This window comes from Lepisosteus platostomus, unplaced genomic scaffold (assembly GCF_059453375.1).
Source record: "Lepisosteus platostomus isolate fLepPlt1 unplaced genomic scaffold, fLepPlt1.hap1 Scaffold_103_H1, whole genome shotgun sequence".
NCBI classification, from domain to species: domain Eukaryota; kingdom Metazoa; phylum Chordata; class Actinopteri; order Semionotiformes; family Lepisosteidae; genus Lepisosteus; species Lepisosteus platostomus.
In genome coordinates this window covers 84,216-96,417 of record NW_028291484.1, presented here as the reverse complement: position 1 = coordinate 96,417, position 12,202 = coordinate 84,216, and the positions used below count along the sequence as shown (strand labels likewise).

The 12,202-nt window shown below is 43.7% G+C and overlaps 2 pseudogenes; one reads left to right on the top strand and one right to left on the bottom strand.

Moving 5' to 3' along the window:
* Positions 1 to 3,659: 3,659 nt before the first annotated feature.
* On the top strand, positions 3,660 to 3,710 carry LOC148637964 (U7 small nuclear RNA; annotated as a pseudogene).
* A 306-nt stretch (positions 3,711 to 4,016) lies between these two features.
* LOC148637963 (histone H4-like) lies at positions 4,017 to 4,262 on the bottom strand (annotated as a pseudogene).
* Between the last annotated feature and the right edge of the window lie 7,940 nt (positions 4,263 to 12,202).

The following is a 12,202-nucleotide window of genomic DNA, read 5'->3' as shown; positions in this document are numbered from 1 at the left end:
CCCCGGTTTCTCTGATTTCAGGCCGGAGCCTATGAGGAAGACAAACCAGAGGACCATCACAGTCCTCACATACAACCCCTACGTACCAATGGAACTGGTAACAGCGTACCTAGGGAAGTGCAGACAGTCCGGCCACAAGGAGAACATGTGTGACATCATCAGATGTCACAACTGTAACAAAGAGGGGCACCTGGCAAAAACCTGCCGGGCAGCCAAAAAGTGCGACGGATGCGGCGCCGAGGGACACCTCCTTCACCAATGCAAGGTAAGCAAACCTTCGTTTGCGCAGGTTGTGGAAGCCGGCTGGCAGAAACCGGTCTCAAGACAAAGGGAGAGAGGTGAGAACAAAGAACCCGCACCTCCCCCGCAGAGAACCGAAACTGCCGAGGCCACACCCCCAACCGCACCAGTGCCACAAGATGGCCACCAGGACGACGGAAAAAATGGCTGACCGGAAGAAGGGCCCTAATATCTCCCAGCAAGAAGGGAAAGAGAAAGTGGGAGAAGAGATGCAGGGCGGATCCACCTTCGGAAGGACAAAAGAAAAGAGTGGTAAGGGAGGCCGAGGAACGACCGGACGAGGCAGCCCAGGAAATGGAAACCCTCCCCCCCGAGGCCCAAAGACGACAGGAAGTGACAGCCCAGGAAACAGAACCCCCCTCCCCCGAGTCCCACGGACAACAGGAGGAGGCAGCCCAGGAAGAGGTAACCCCCTCCCCCGAGGCCCAGGGACAACAGGAAGAGGCAGCCCAGAAAGTAGGAACCCCCTCCCCCGAGGCGCAGGAACAACAGGAAGAGGCAGCCCAGGAAGTGGAGCCCCCCTCCCCCAAGGCCCAGGAGCAACTGGAGGTCCCCGAAACTCCTGGAGAAAGGGAAGAAATAAGCCTTCCCGAAGCGGTGGCGGAGAGTATCCTCGAGGAAGATGAGGATTACTTTGAAGCCGCTCTGGAGCCGGGACTGATGGTAGGGCTGGACCTGTCCAGCATGTTTACCTTTCAGTCCCCAGCGAGACCTGGAGGGAGCCCAGCATATTCCCCCCAGGACCCGAATGAGAGGAGTTACATCTAGGCTAAACAGTGCCCAGATGTAGACTCCCAAGTTTTCCACTGTAAGCACAAAGAGAGGAGGTTCAACTTTCACTTGTTTAACCATGACTGTGAAACTTACCTTTCTAACAACTAACGTGAGAGGGCTGAGAGACCCGGTGAAAAGACGGGGAGTCTTTCATGATCTGGCCTCAAAGTCTTTCTCAGTTTGTTTCTTACAGGAGGTCCACCTGAAGGATGAAAGCGACAAGCTGACATTCACCAGGGAATGGACGAAGGGAGAATCATGCTGGAGCGTAGGAGGGGTCCACTCTTCCAGAGTGGGAGTCCTCCTCGGAAACCCAGAGATGGCGCTGGTTTCCTCCTTCTCGGTGGTGCAGGGCCGGATCCTGGTCGCAGACATCGACTGGAGGGGGCAGAAGTTGAGAGCGATTAACGTCTATGCTCCGACGGAACCCTCTATCCGGAAGGAAGTGTTTGCTGACCTGGCCAGCTGCTGCACCACCAACAGACAGGTGGTGCTTGGCGGGGACTTCAACGTCGACCGGGAGAAGGGGAGCGACACTAACTCGGCAGAGCTGGAGTCGCTACTCAAGCAGTTCTCCAAGGTAGATGGTTTCAGACGGTGCCGACCTAACGACGCCGGAACGACATGGAAAAACTCCCGGGGAGTGTGTAGCCGCCTGGACTACATCTTTCTGCACACGACCTGCTCCCTGGAGTCGGCGACGGTGTCCCCGGAGTGGTATTCCAACCACGAGCGCTTGACGGTGGTGGCTAACACCAACCTGCCGGCATTCGGTCGTGGGTACTGGAAGCTGAACCGGGAGATATTGGAGGAAGACGACTTCAAGGCACTGTTCCGTAAAGACTACGCGAGCTGGGTCGATCTGAGAGACGGCTACAGCTCCGTGGTGGAATGGTGGGAGTCGGTGAAAGACAGGACCCGAACGCTGGCGCAGACGTACTGCAGACGGAAGGCGGCCAGGGAGAGGAAGGAAGCTGCACGACTCCAGAGACAACTCCAGAGGAGCTGAAGGCGGCGCTCTTGTCCATAGAGATTGGCAAGGTGCCAGGGCCGGACTGACTCCCCAAGGAATTCTACACCTGCTTCTGGGACACCCTGGCGGCAGATCTGGTGGAAGTGGCGCAGGAGATCTTCCGCCGGGGGAAACTCGGAGACACCATGAGGGAGGGCATCATCTCCCTGCTCTTCAAGAGCCCTTAGCAGAGACGGTGAGACGGGACCCTGTCATCGACGGCCTGGAGATACCGGGAGGCGCGGGGGAAACCCTGAAGATCTCCCAGTACGCCGACGACACGACGCTGTTCCTGAGGTCGGACAGGGGGTTGAGGAGGGCCCTGCAGTTCATGGAGCAATACTCCAGAGCCTCCGGGTCGAAACTTTGTCAGGCTGTGGCTCTCCGTCCCGATGATGCACTTGGTCCAGTGGTCAAACACTGGGCTCAAGACAGAGAGGCGACCGGAGTTCTACATCCGTGCTGTCAAGTAGAGCAGGAGGTACGAGGCCACGAGACAGCCAGAGCTCTGCACCAGAAATGTCCTCTACAGACACTCGATCTCCAGGAATCCGCATTGCCCCCGGGACACGTATTTCGTCGAGGAGACTCAGGAGCACGTGTTCTGGAGCTGCCTCTTCACCACGGCGGTGTGGGGCAGAATGGACAACATTATGCAACTCCTGGGAACGGATGCGGTGCTCAGTTACCAGTACATTCTGCTGGGGGCTGGCACCTACCGGACTGGACAAGGGGACACAGGGCCTGCGGGGGCTGCTGCTGTCCCTCACAAAACAAGGACTGTGGAAGGCAAGGAACACTCTCATCTGGCACAACATAAAGTGGGGGGCAAGGGAGCTGGAGGAGAGGATCCTGGCGGACTTCAGGAGGAGGATGAAGCGCGACGTCACCAAATGGGGTTTCCCCATGGCGAGGGAGTGCTGGAAAGGACTTTGGGCCCTATACAGGGATTAAAGGACAATAGCAAGTGATAGGTTTGAAAGGACTCTCTTAATTGCGCAAATCCGCCCCCACTCGCAAAGATTGATAACGGACAATCAATCTCCGTTCCGCCGTTGTTTTTTAATACATGGAGTGTTAATATGTGTGAGATGTTTTTTTTGCAGAATAAAGTATATTTTGTAGAACAAAAAAAATCTTATGACAAGGTTTACAAGTTATCTGTTGAACTACATTCTCATAGGTGTGGTCACATTCCAGATCATTTGTTTACGTTTTTGTTTCTGGAGCAACTGTTAGATGAAATGTGCTAATATGTAACCTAACTCCAGTGTGAATAACTAGAAGAGGGGAGCAGCTCCATTCCAGACCAAGGGAGCTTTGAGATTGGCTGGGCCAGATCTCTCATTTGCATATCTGATTTGGAAATATAACACTAAACCCCTTCTTGCATGGATTTAACTTGCACCCAAGAGTCCCCTACTGTGTATTGCTACTTATTTTTTTATGATAAGTGGTGATTACCAGTTGACAGGTTTTATTTGTTGAATTATAAATGGTTTTGTATTATCATCCTGAATGGCCTGTACTCAAGGTTTGGTAGGGTATGTGTTTTCATTTCATTTACCAAATTGAATTTTTGCTCTTATTTGTCTAGAAGGCTTTCTGAAGTCAGGAAGCCCATTTATTTGGTGAAAAAAGATTCTGTATTAATATTAATATTTCTCATACAACATAAATAGGGTCTTTTATGAATAAAAAGATCTTGCACTTGGAAATCTTGATAAAGCTGCGTGCTTCCATAAACTCGAGCAGTTTTGATTCTTAATATTTGACCTTAGGTGTGGGAACGGGTCTTTTTTGCCATTTGATTTCAAATTGATCAGCACAGTATAGAAAATAGACCCATAAAGCAACCTCAGCAGTGACAAATGTCACTGGGTCACTTGGGTTTATACGTCGGGGTCCGGTAGTGAAGCTCCGCTCCTGTTTAGCCTCCGAAGCCGTACAGGGTGCGGCCCTGGCGCTTCAGCGCGTACACCACGTCCATGGCAGTGACGGTCTTCCTCTTGGCGTGCTTGGCATGCTCGGTGCAGGTGACGTTCTCCAGGAACACCTTCAGCACCCCGCAGGTCTCCTCGTAGTTCAACCCTGGTTCCCTGGATGTTGTCGCAGAGAACCTTACGGTGACGCTTAGCGCCTTCTTTTCCTTTCCGCCTTTGCCTCTTCCAGACATCTTCTAGTTATCAGCTGTGAACACGACACACACTGCTCATCTTTGATGTATAATAGACATCTTTCTTTGATGTCTATTGTACATCAAAGAAAGATTTTTATAGGTGTAGAAACTAGTAAATAAAGCCAATGATTTGTTTTAGAAATGTATTCTTAAAATATACAATTATTCACACCTGAACAATATGTAGTTCAAATTATACATTATATACAATATTGTAATCAACAAATGGCTAATCATCATAAAAACACAACTAGTAAACTTCAGTTACAAATTCTAGTAGCATGGCAATATATATAGTAATGACAAACACAAACTAATTACATGAACAAGCTAATATTTAACTCAAAACCACATTTCGATTCAAATATAAATTTTTAAAATTTACAACTTCTTTATTTCCACAAAAATATTATTAATGTAGCACAAACACTACTTTCTAATAAAGACAGAAAGAAACTGTTTGTTTTGTGTCTCACGGTGATCCTCCTCTCGATACTAATGAAATGTTTAATATGATCCCTCGAGAAAAAAAAGGAATCAATTTCCGCCTGGAATGATTGATGCCCCATCAAACATTTTGTAATATCCCTGGAAGTTTATACAGTAGAATCCTGGTTTGTGGCTTAAATTCAAGGTAAATGAGACTAAGGAAACGAGTTGGAAACTTGATTTCGAAATGGGATTTAAATCACCCATTTCACATTTTACTTCATTGGGCAGTATGTGCCAGAGAGCAATGCCACAGCATCCCTTTGATAGCTCAGTTGGTAGAGCGGAGTAGTGGAGTCAGCAGGGAATCCTTAGGTCACTGGTTTGATTCCAGCTCGAAGAAAGGTGCTTTTCGTGTACTTTAATCAAAGAGTTAAAAAAGCAAATCTGTTTTATTCAGACATTGATCAAAAGCTCAATAATCGACGAAGCAAATGCTCCTGTTCCGAATTCAGCCCACGTCTGATTGTCTTGTTTTGGCCAAGATCTGATCTTTGAATTAAGGGACTACACTGTCTGCTTTGTAATTCAAAAATACATACAAATGTCAAGTTTTTTGTAGATATAAAGGTGTTCTCTGTTTTCAAAGGATAGTTACTTAATTGGCATAATGATTTGGTATTGATTTCGTATCGTTGTATTATAAAGTTTGTGCTTTCTGTGTTTTTATCGTATTGTGAACTTATTTTTTAAACAAATGCTTACAAAGGCAAACACGGCACACATCTGTTTATACCAGCGGTGAATTGTACATTTTTATTAAGTACAAGCTACTGTGCACTTCTGGGAGTATAACAGGTTCGATATAAAGTGGCAAAAATATAAAAGGGGAAAATACCCCAGACTGCATGTAAAGCCCTCGTTGTGACTGTTTTAGATAAAATGGCGTACTATGCACAAAATGTTGCAGAAACACAATCTGATATTTTGATACAGGTAGGCCAGTGCTTCCAAAGCATGCAGGTGTAGAACAGGACTTAATGCATTTTTATACAAAAATTTATATTCTATATTCTGGTCGCTTGCAGATTAGAATGGCATATGTTTAGCAATAATATTATTTATGGTACCTGAAAGTTTCAGGTTGTTGCACAAAGCTAAGGTATGCGTATACGTGATCTGACAACTGGAATCAATTTCCTGTCGTTAAACTCTGTTTATTTTTAAGTTGAGGCCCAGGATCCAAATCTTCAGTTCTGATTTTTTAAAGTGATATCTTTCCTTCCTGTTGTGGAAGTCACACGATGTGAGCAATTGTTTTTTTTACGTTGCGATCCAAAGAGCCTCAGACGCACAGTCTAACAGTAACCAAACCAGAATGGATTCTGCTGGGAGCCGGGCTGAGCTCATTCTCACTCCCTGTGCTGAAAACAGAATTATTTCTTCCCCGAACATCGTCTACAGATCACTTGTGCGCTTTTAACCTTCTCGCAGCTACGGGCAAGACTGACGCTCATGATATGAAGGCACCCGCTGGAACACATTCTTTAACTCTCACAATCGCGACAGACTTCGCTTTTTAAAAAAAAGTAGATATAGCACTGAAAAAAGCATTAGCTTTATCAGTTTTTACATTAATCTATTTTGAATCAAAGTTTGATTTTTTTTATTGCATTTTACATTATAATTATAATAATCATTATTGCTTACACTTATATAGCGCTGTTCTGGATACTCCACTCAATGCCCTTTACAGGTAATGGGGACTCCCCTCCACCACCACCATTCTCCTGAATGATCACAGAGAGTCAGGACCTCGGTTTTACGTCTCAGCCGAAGGACGGCACCTGTTTACAGTTTAGTGTCCCCGTCATTGTACTGGGGTATTAGGACCCGCATGGACCGCAGGGTGTGCGCCCAGCGACAAAAACCAGATGTGTGTCGGGCTCGGCTGCGAGCAGGACAATGACGTCACGGGGACAAAGTAGAGGAAATCAAAACGGTTCTATAAAAGACCTGTGTCAGCTGTTGGTTTTCACTCTGGACTCTAAATCCTCCGATCTGATTTTAAATCTCTCTAATACCTGAGCTGCAGCTTCTTCCGAGTATTTATTCGTATACTTATTATGTGTAAGTGTATAGATGAAACCTTTCATATATTGTTCAGTTTAAATCAAAATGCTTTACTAATACAAGAGGGAAGTATAGTATGAAGGATGTGACAAATGTATGATTTCTTGGAACAAAATGGTTTTTATTTGCGTTCAAAATGAAGCGGACTTTTTGCGCGACACACAAACCCTTTGTCTTTTTTAGAGAGTGATTTTTAAACAGACAAAAATGTAGAAAACGTGTTTTTTTAGCCCTGCAATAGCAGGGTCAGTGACGTAATGAATAACGCGTCAGGCCTCGTGTCAGAAAATTATAGGTTCGACTGCCGTCTGGCTTGTTGAGTTTATACCACTTACATTCTTTTATATAAATGAACTGCACCTGAAAGCTATAGAAAACACTTTGGGTAAGTTGTCTGCAGCCTCATGCGAATTTCGACAACTTACCCAAAACACAGCTCCAGCTCTGAACTCAATTGCAATGAAAAACCATGCGTAACAAAACTGGAGAACAGCTGAACTTGTGCTCAGTTCGGTGATGAGGGTTCAGAACTGTCCTTGTTGTAATTAGCACGAACTGCACAGGCTCTGAATCAGACCATGTCAATTAGTCTGATCAGTGTAGGCACGTTAATGTAGAATTATTAATAGGTTTATTAGTTAGTTAGTTCAGGTTTACCCACCTGAACTAATGTAGAATTATTACTTGGTCTGTCTCTTGTTTGTATATAAATGAATGTCTCTGACAACTTAATGTTAGTTTTACGATGTAGGTCAGGCGTTGACATATGCACGAGTATACGAAATGTCTCACTCCTGATTCAACTCATGTTCTATAGGAGATTGGCGATTCCTCCTGTTTCTCGTACAACCATATCAGAACAGAAGACCGTGTCACCCAGCTGTGATTCAAGATCGACTCGCATCTTTATCCCTTTTTTGTTCGTGATCATTATTTTCTTTAGTTATGATCAATATTGAACTTTTTTTAAATGAAATGACAATAATCAAACATGCAGGCAGATTTTTGAAAAGTATTCGGAATTGACAGGGTGCCCCTTTGGAACAGTCGTCAAAATCTATGTTCAAATGAAGGATTTAAAGAAACTATGAAAAAAGCAACAGTAATAGCAGAGGATTTTGATTTTTGCTCTTCAAGTCAGTAGATCGACATAGAGTTGCGACATAGAGTTGCGCCCCTACAAACAGCACAAAGGATGAAACCCACCTCTTTCGTTATTGCTATGTTTGTGCCGGTGAAAGTAGCATTTGTGCTATTGAAAGCATCTCGGAAGATGAAGGTGCAGTCACTTCCACATGATATCATTAGATCCGACGACAAGAGCTGAAGCCCCCGGCATTTTCCAAGCCAGGAATGTGAGGAAGATGGACATGGAGGACGGTAGCGTGGCCGAGCGGTCTAAGGCGCTGGATTTTAGGCTCCAGTCTCTCTGGGGGTGTGGGTTCAAATCCCACTGCTGCCAAATGTTAGTGTTTTAAGACCTGCAATACGATCAGTAAAAGCGCTTTTTGTTAGGCTGCGGGAGGTGTTTAGAGATAGACTTTCTAAAAGACAGGCTTAACATCAAGGCAGAAAAAATATTTTGTTTCCTCAACAGAAATTCTCTTTGGCACGTTCAGCTTTATGTAGGGAACAACATCTGCCGAGATCACTTTTGAGGCAGTGCACATGATAGTGTACCGGCAAGTAAATTTAATATTGGCTGTGGTGGTGAGCTGCTTTTGTCTGTGAAACTTTTAATTCTTCACGCCGAATCGTTGGCAGGGGTAATAGCTTATCTTTGAACAGAGCGCTCCATCAGAAATACTTTGTTCATGCTCAAAAGAGATCAGAGGATTAACTTAATGAATTCACATAGCATACCTTACAGGGAAAAAAAGGGGAATTAATTGTGCTTCCTGATGTTGTTCCTGTGGTTTCTTTGGATACAGAGGTGAATGTTCTTTGAAGTTCTGCTAGAGTATCCACTGGGTGGGCTTTATCAATCAGCTCGGAAAGGTCATCAGTGCTCTGTCTCCGGAAAATAATCAGCACTGTCGTTTTTTCCTGTGCTGTCTTTTAAAACATATAAGATCACGAGTTTACAGATTTCTCCAAATAACAACTATACATTTTAACCCAGCGGTTAGCATTCCTGCAATCCAATAGTTTTACTCCTAGTAAAAAGCAGCGAAATATATAGAGAGATGATATTCAAATATTTCAACATTCTTATTGGATTACCTGTATGGATATATCGCTCAGAATTCCTAATATGATTTTGAGTTCAGTTTTGCTTTACTACTTTCAGAGTATTTTATTGACCTTGCTGAAGCAGAGAAGTGACATAATCACAAATGCGACCTACCTGTGCTAATGTTTTTGGTTAATAATGATTAAAAAAAACAGCTCCTTGCATTAAGAGCAAGAGCAACCAACACGCTCGCTTGTTGTGTTTGGTATTTTCTGGGGTGCTCTTCCTCAGCTGCAAAGTTATTTGGTGAGCAAAGACCTCTGAGAAGGAGTCTGAATCCGTCAACAACACAGGAATTCTAAGATCGCACTGCCGTCTTGTGTACAGAGATCTGCCTTTTCCTTATAGAGTTTTTTGGTATATAAGAACACCTATCCTACCTTGAATGCTAGTTTCAAAAGATATGTTACCGGATCACAGATTTTCTTGAAAAGATTTGGGGATGCACCTACCAGGATTCAAACCCGGCTCAATTATTTAGAAGGCATCTATACCACCAACGCACTTCTGAGAAACACCGGCACATTTCCGCAATCCTCCCTCTCACCTACAAAGTTATGAAGAGACAGACGTCCAATGAAAACTAATTTGATTCACTCAAGGCTCCGCTCTTTTGTTGTGATGTCATTTTAATTAATGTTAGCTGTGATAAGGTGTTGTTTCTGTCTCTTAAAGTTTAAGTCTGCTCCTTTCTTCCTGGTTTAGAAATAACATGTTTAATGATTGTTTACAAACACCACTATCAATTATTTGTCCAGCTCTAACGCCTGTGTGCGTTGACAAGGTATCTCCAAAGGACATATTAAATAACATGATCCTTCCTGTTACCATTCCTGTGGTTGGAGCGTTGTTTCGCCCTTTTTCTTTCTTCTACAATATTTGTAGACAGGACTTTATCACTCGAGTTGTACAAAACAAGTCGGTCCATGAAAATCATCTGTACTGCTGTTGTTCTATGCGTAGTTTAATCAAGGTAGTCGAGTGAGGAGGTAAAAAAGCACTCCCCGTTGATAAATCAATCATCGTCGCCCGTGTGACTGGATATAAAAATAACGGATTCATTTTAACCAATCTCTGGAAGCTTCGATGCAGTTATTTTTCCTTCCTTATTTCTTCATTCCTATGAATTTACTCTGTAGTAGAGGAAACACAAAAGTGGGAAACTGCAGGCATCCTTCGTTAGTGGTGGATTGTGTTCAGAGAGCATCAGCACATCTCAGTTCTGTTAATAAGTCTGTTGGGGATATACCCCAGTGGTAGAGCGCATGCTTCGCATGTATGAGGTCCCGGCATCTCCAGGTGCTTTATATTTCTGTGCTCACATTGCAATCTTCTGTTGAATGTGAACTCTTTGCTCATGTTCATAGAGAGCCAAGTTCACACAATTAAACTCGGGCACACTCGAAGTGCTACGGTGTTGCTCTGCTGTTTTAAATGTACCTCTAAAGCATTTAGTTCTGTTAACTACCAAATGATTTGAACTAATTTTATGTCATATTCAGGAAATCCAGAGGTCTTCAGACGTGTCGTGGCTGTTGAAGAAGACACCTTTTGAATCTCACCCGGGATTTCTTGAGAGATCATTCAGCGAGCGAGTCCTCCCTCTGGACTCCACACTGAGCTGAAAACTGCGCGAATTCCATTGTACAACCGAGAAAAAAACTGATGGACCAAACAACGACATCTGATGATTGCAAGAAATTCAAGAAACACAACAGTCCGAACACAGGTTTGAATCCCGAACGCTTAATTTAAAAGACAAAGCGAAGGATACGACCTGTAAACTCTCTTCATGTCTTACAGTTTATGATATAAAAAAAACCTTACTTTCATAATAATTTCTTGCTGCTGATAGACTATTTATTGAATTTTAACAAATTCACAAGTACAAACATTTTGGGTTAAACAGTTACTGACATACTTTAACGAAGAGAAACGTTAGTGCCTTCCGGTGTGTTAGCCAATTTCTCAAAACAATATTTGTTAGTCTCTCGGGAGGCTGCGCAAGGTGTTTAGAGATATAATTTCTAAAAGGCAGGCTCCCTGAGCTTAACATCAAAGCAGAAAAAATGTTTTTTTCTCTACAGAAATGCTCTTTAAATTTCAGCATAGTTACAACTCCCTTTATAAAGGGTGTGCACACTTATAGAACCAAGGCATTGAAACGTTTTTTTTAATTGTTGTTCCAAAAATTGTTCCTTTTGTTTTCGTTCTTAATGTTGTTGATTTTAAGATCTTATTAAATGCGAAAAAATCTGACATTGAAAATGTTATTGAAAAAATCAGTAATGTGAGGAAAGATGAATTGTGGGAGCCCCTTACCTCCCCATGTCATGCTGTATTTCTCACTCATTCTACTGGGAGTGGTGCCGTCGCTTCTGGATAAAGTCTGTCAGTTGACCTTCCAGACGGGTCAGGTACTGTATGACTGCGCTTCGGCACAAAAAGAGACATGTGACTTGCGAGGATCACAACAGTGTCATTCACTATCCAGAGCCCGGGTAGCTCAGCCTGTAGAACATCAGACTTTTAATCTGAGGGTCCAGGGTTCAAGTCCCTGTTCGGGCGTTTGTGTTTTCCTTAAGTGTATTGTGAATTTAATTATAAATCGTATTTTATCTTCCACTCTTCTAGCTGTACTGTCGATATTTTAAAAGTTAATCACTTGTATTTTCTTTAGTGTTTCCTTTCACAAACTGAAAATGTTCAAGACTATTTTGTCACAACACTCCATGTAGATAATCACAGGAAAAGAAAAGGAAACGCAGTGAGGAGCTCACACAGTGAGTACTCTTGAATACAACAAGGGGAAAGGCACACTGTGGAACATCACGTCCAAGTTTACAGTGACAGCTTCTATTTCCATTGATGAATGAGACAGATTCATGAGGAGATCCTCAGCACAATTAAGCGAACACATCGCTATTTCGGTCTGATGTAGAGGCTCCATGTGTGTCAGCAGTACTATAAATTTTAAGTCTTATACACTTTCAGGGGCTGCATCTGTAGGGCTTCATCTAAGGAGACTGTTTTACTTTACCACACGGTTACATTCACCCACCCAATTTATTCTCAGAATACCCAATGGCTCAATAACCCTGTTTTCCCCTGGGAACCACCAGTGTACAGTCCCATTCCATTC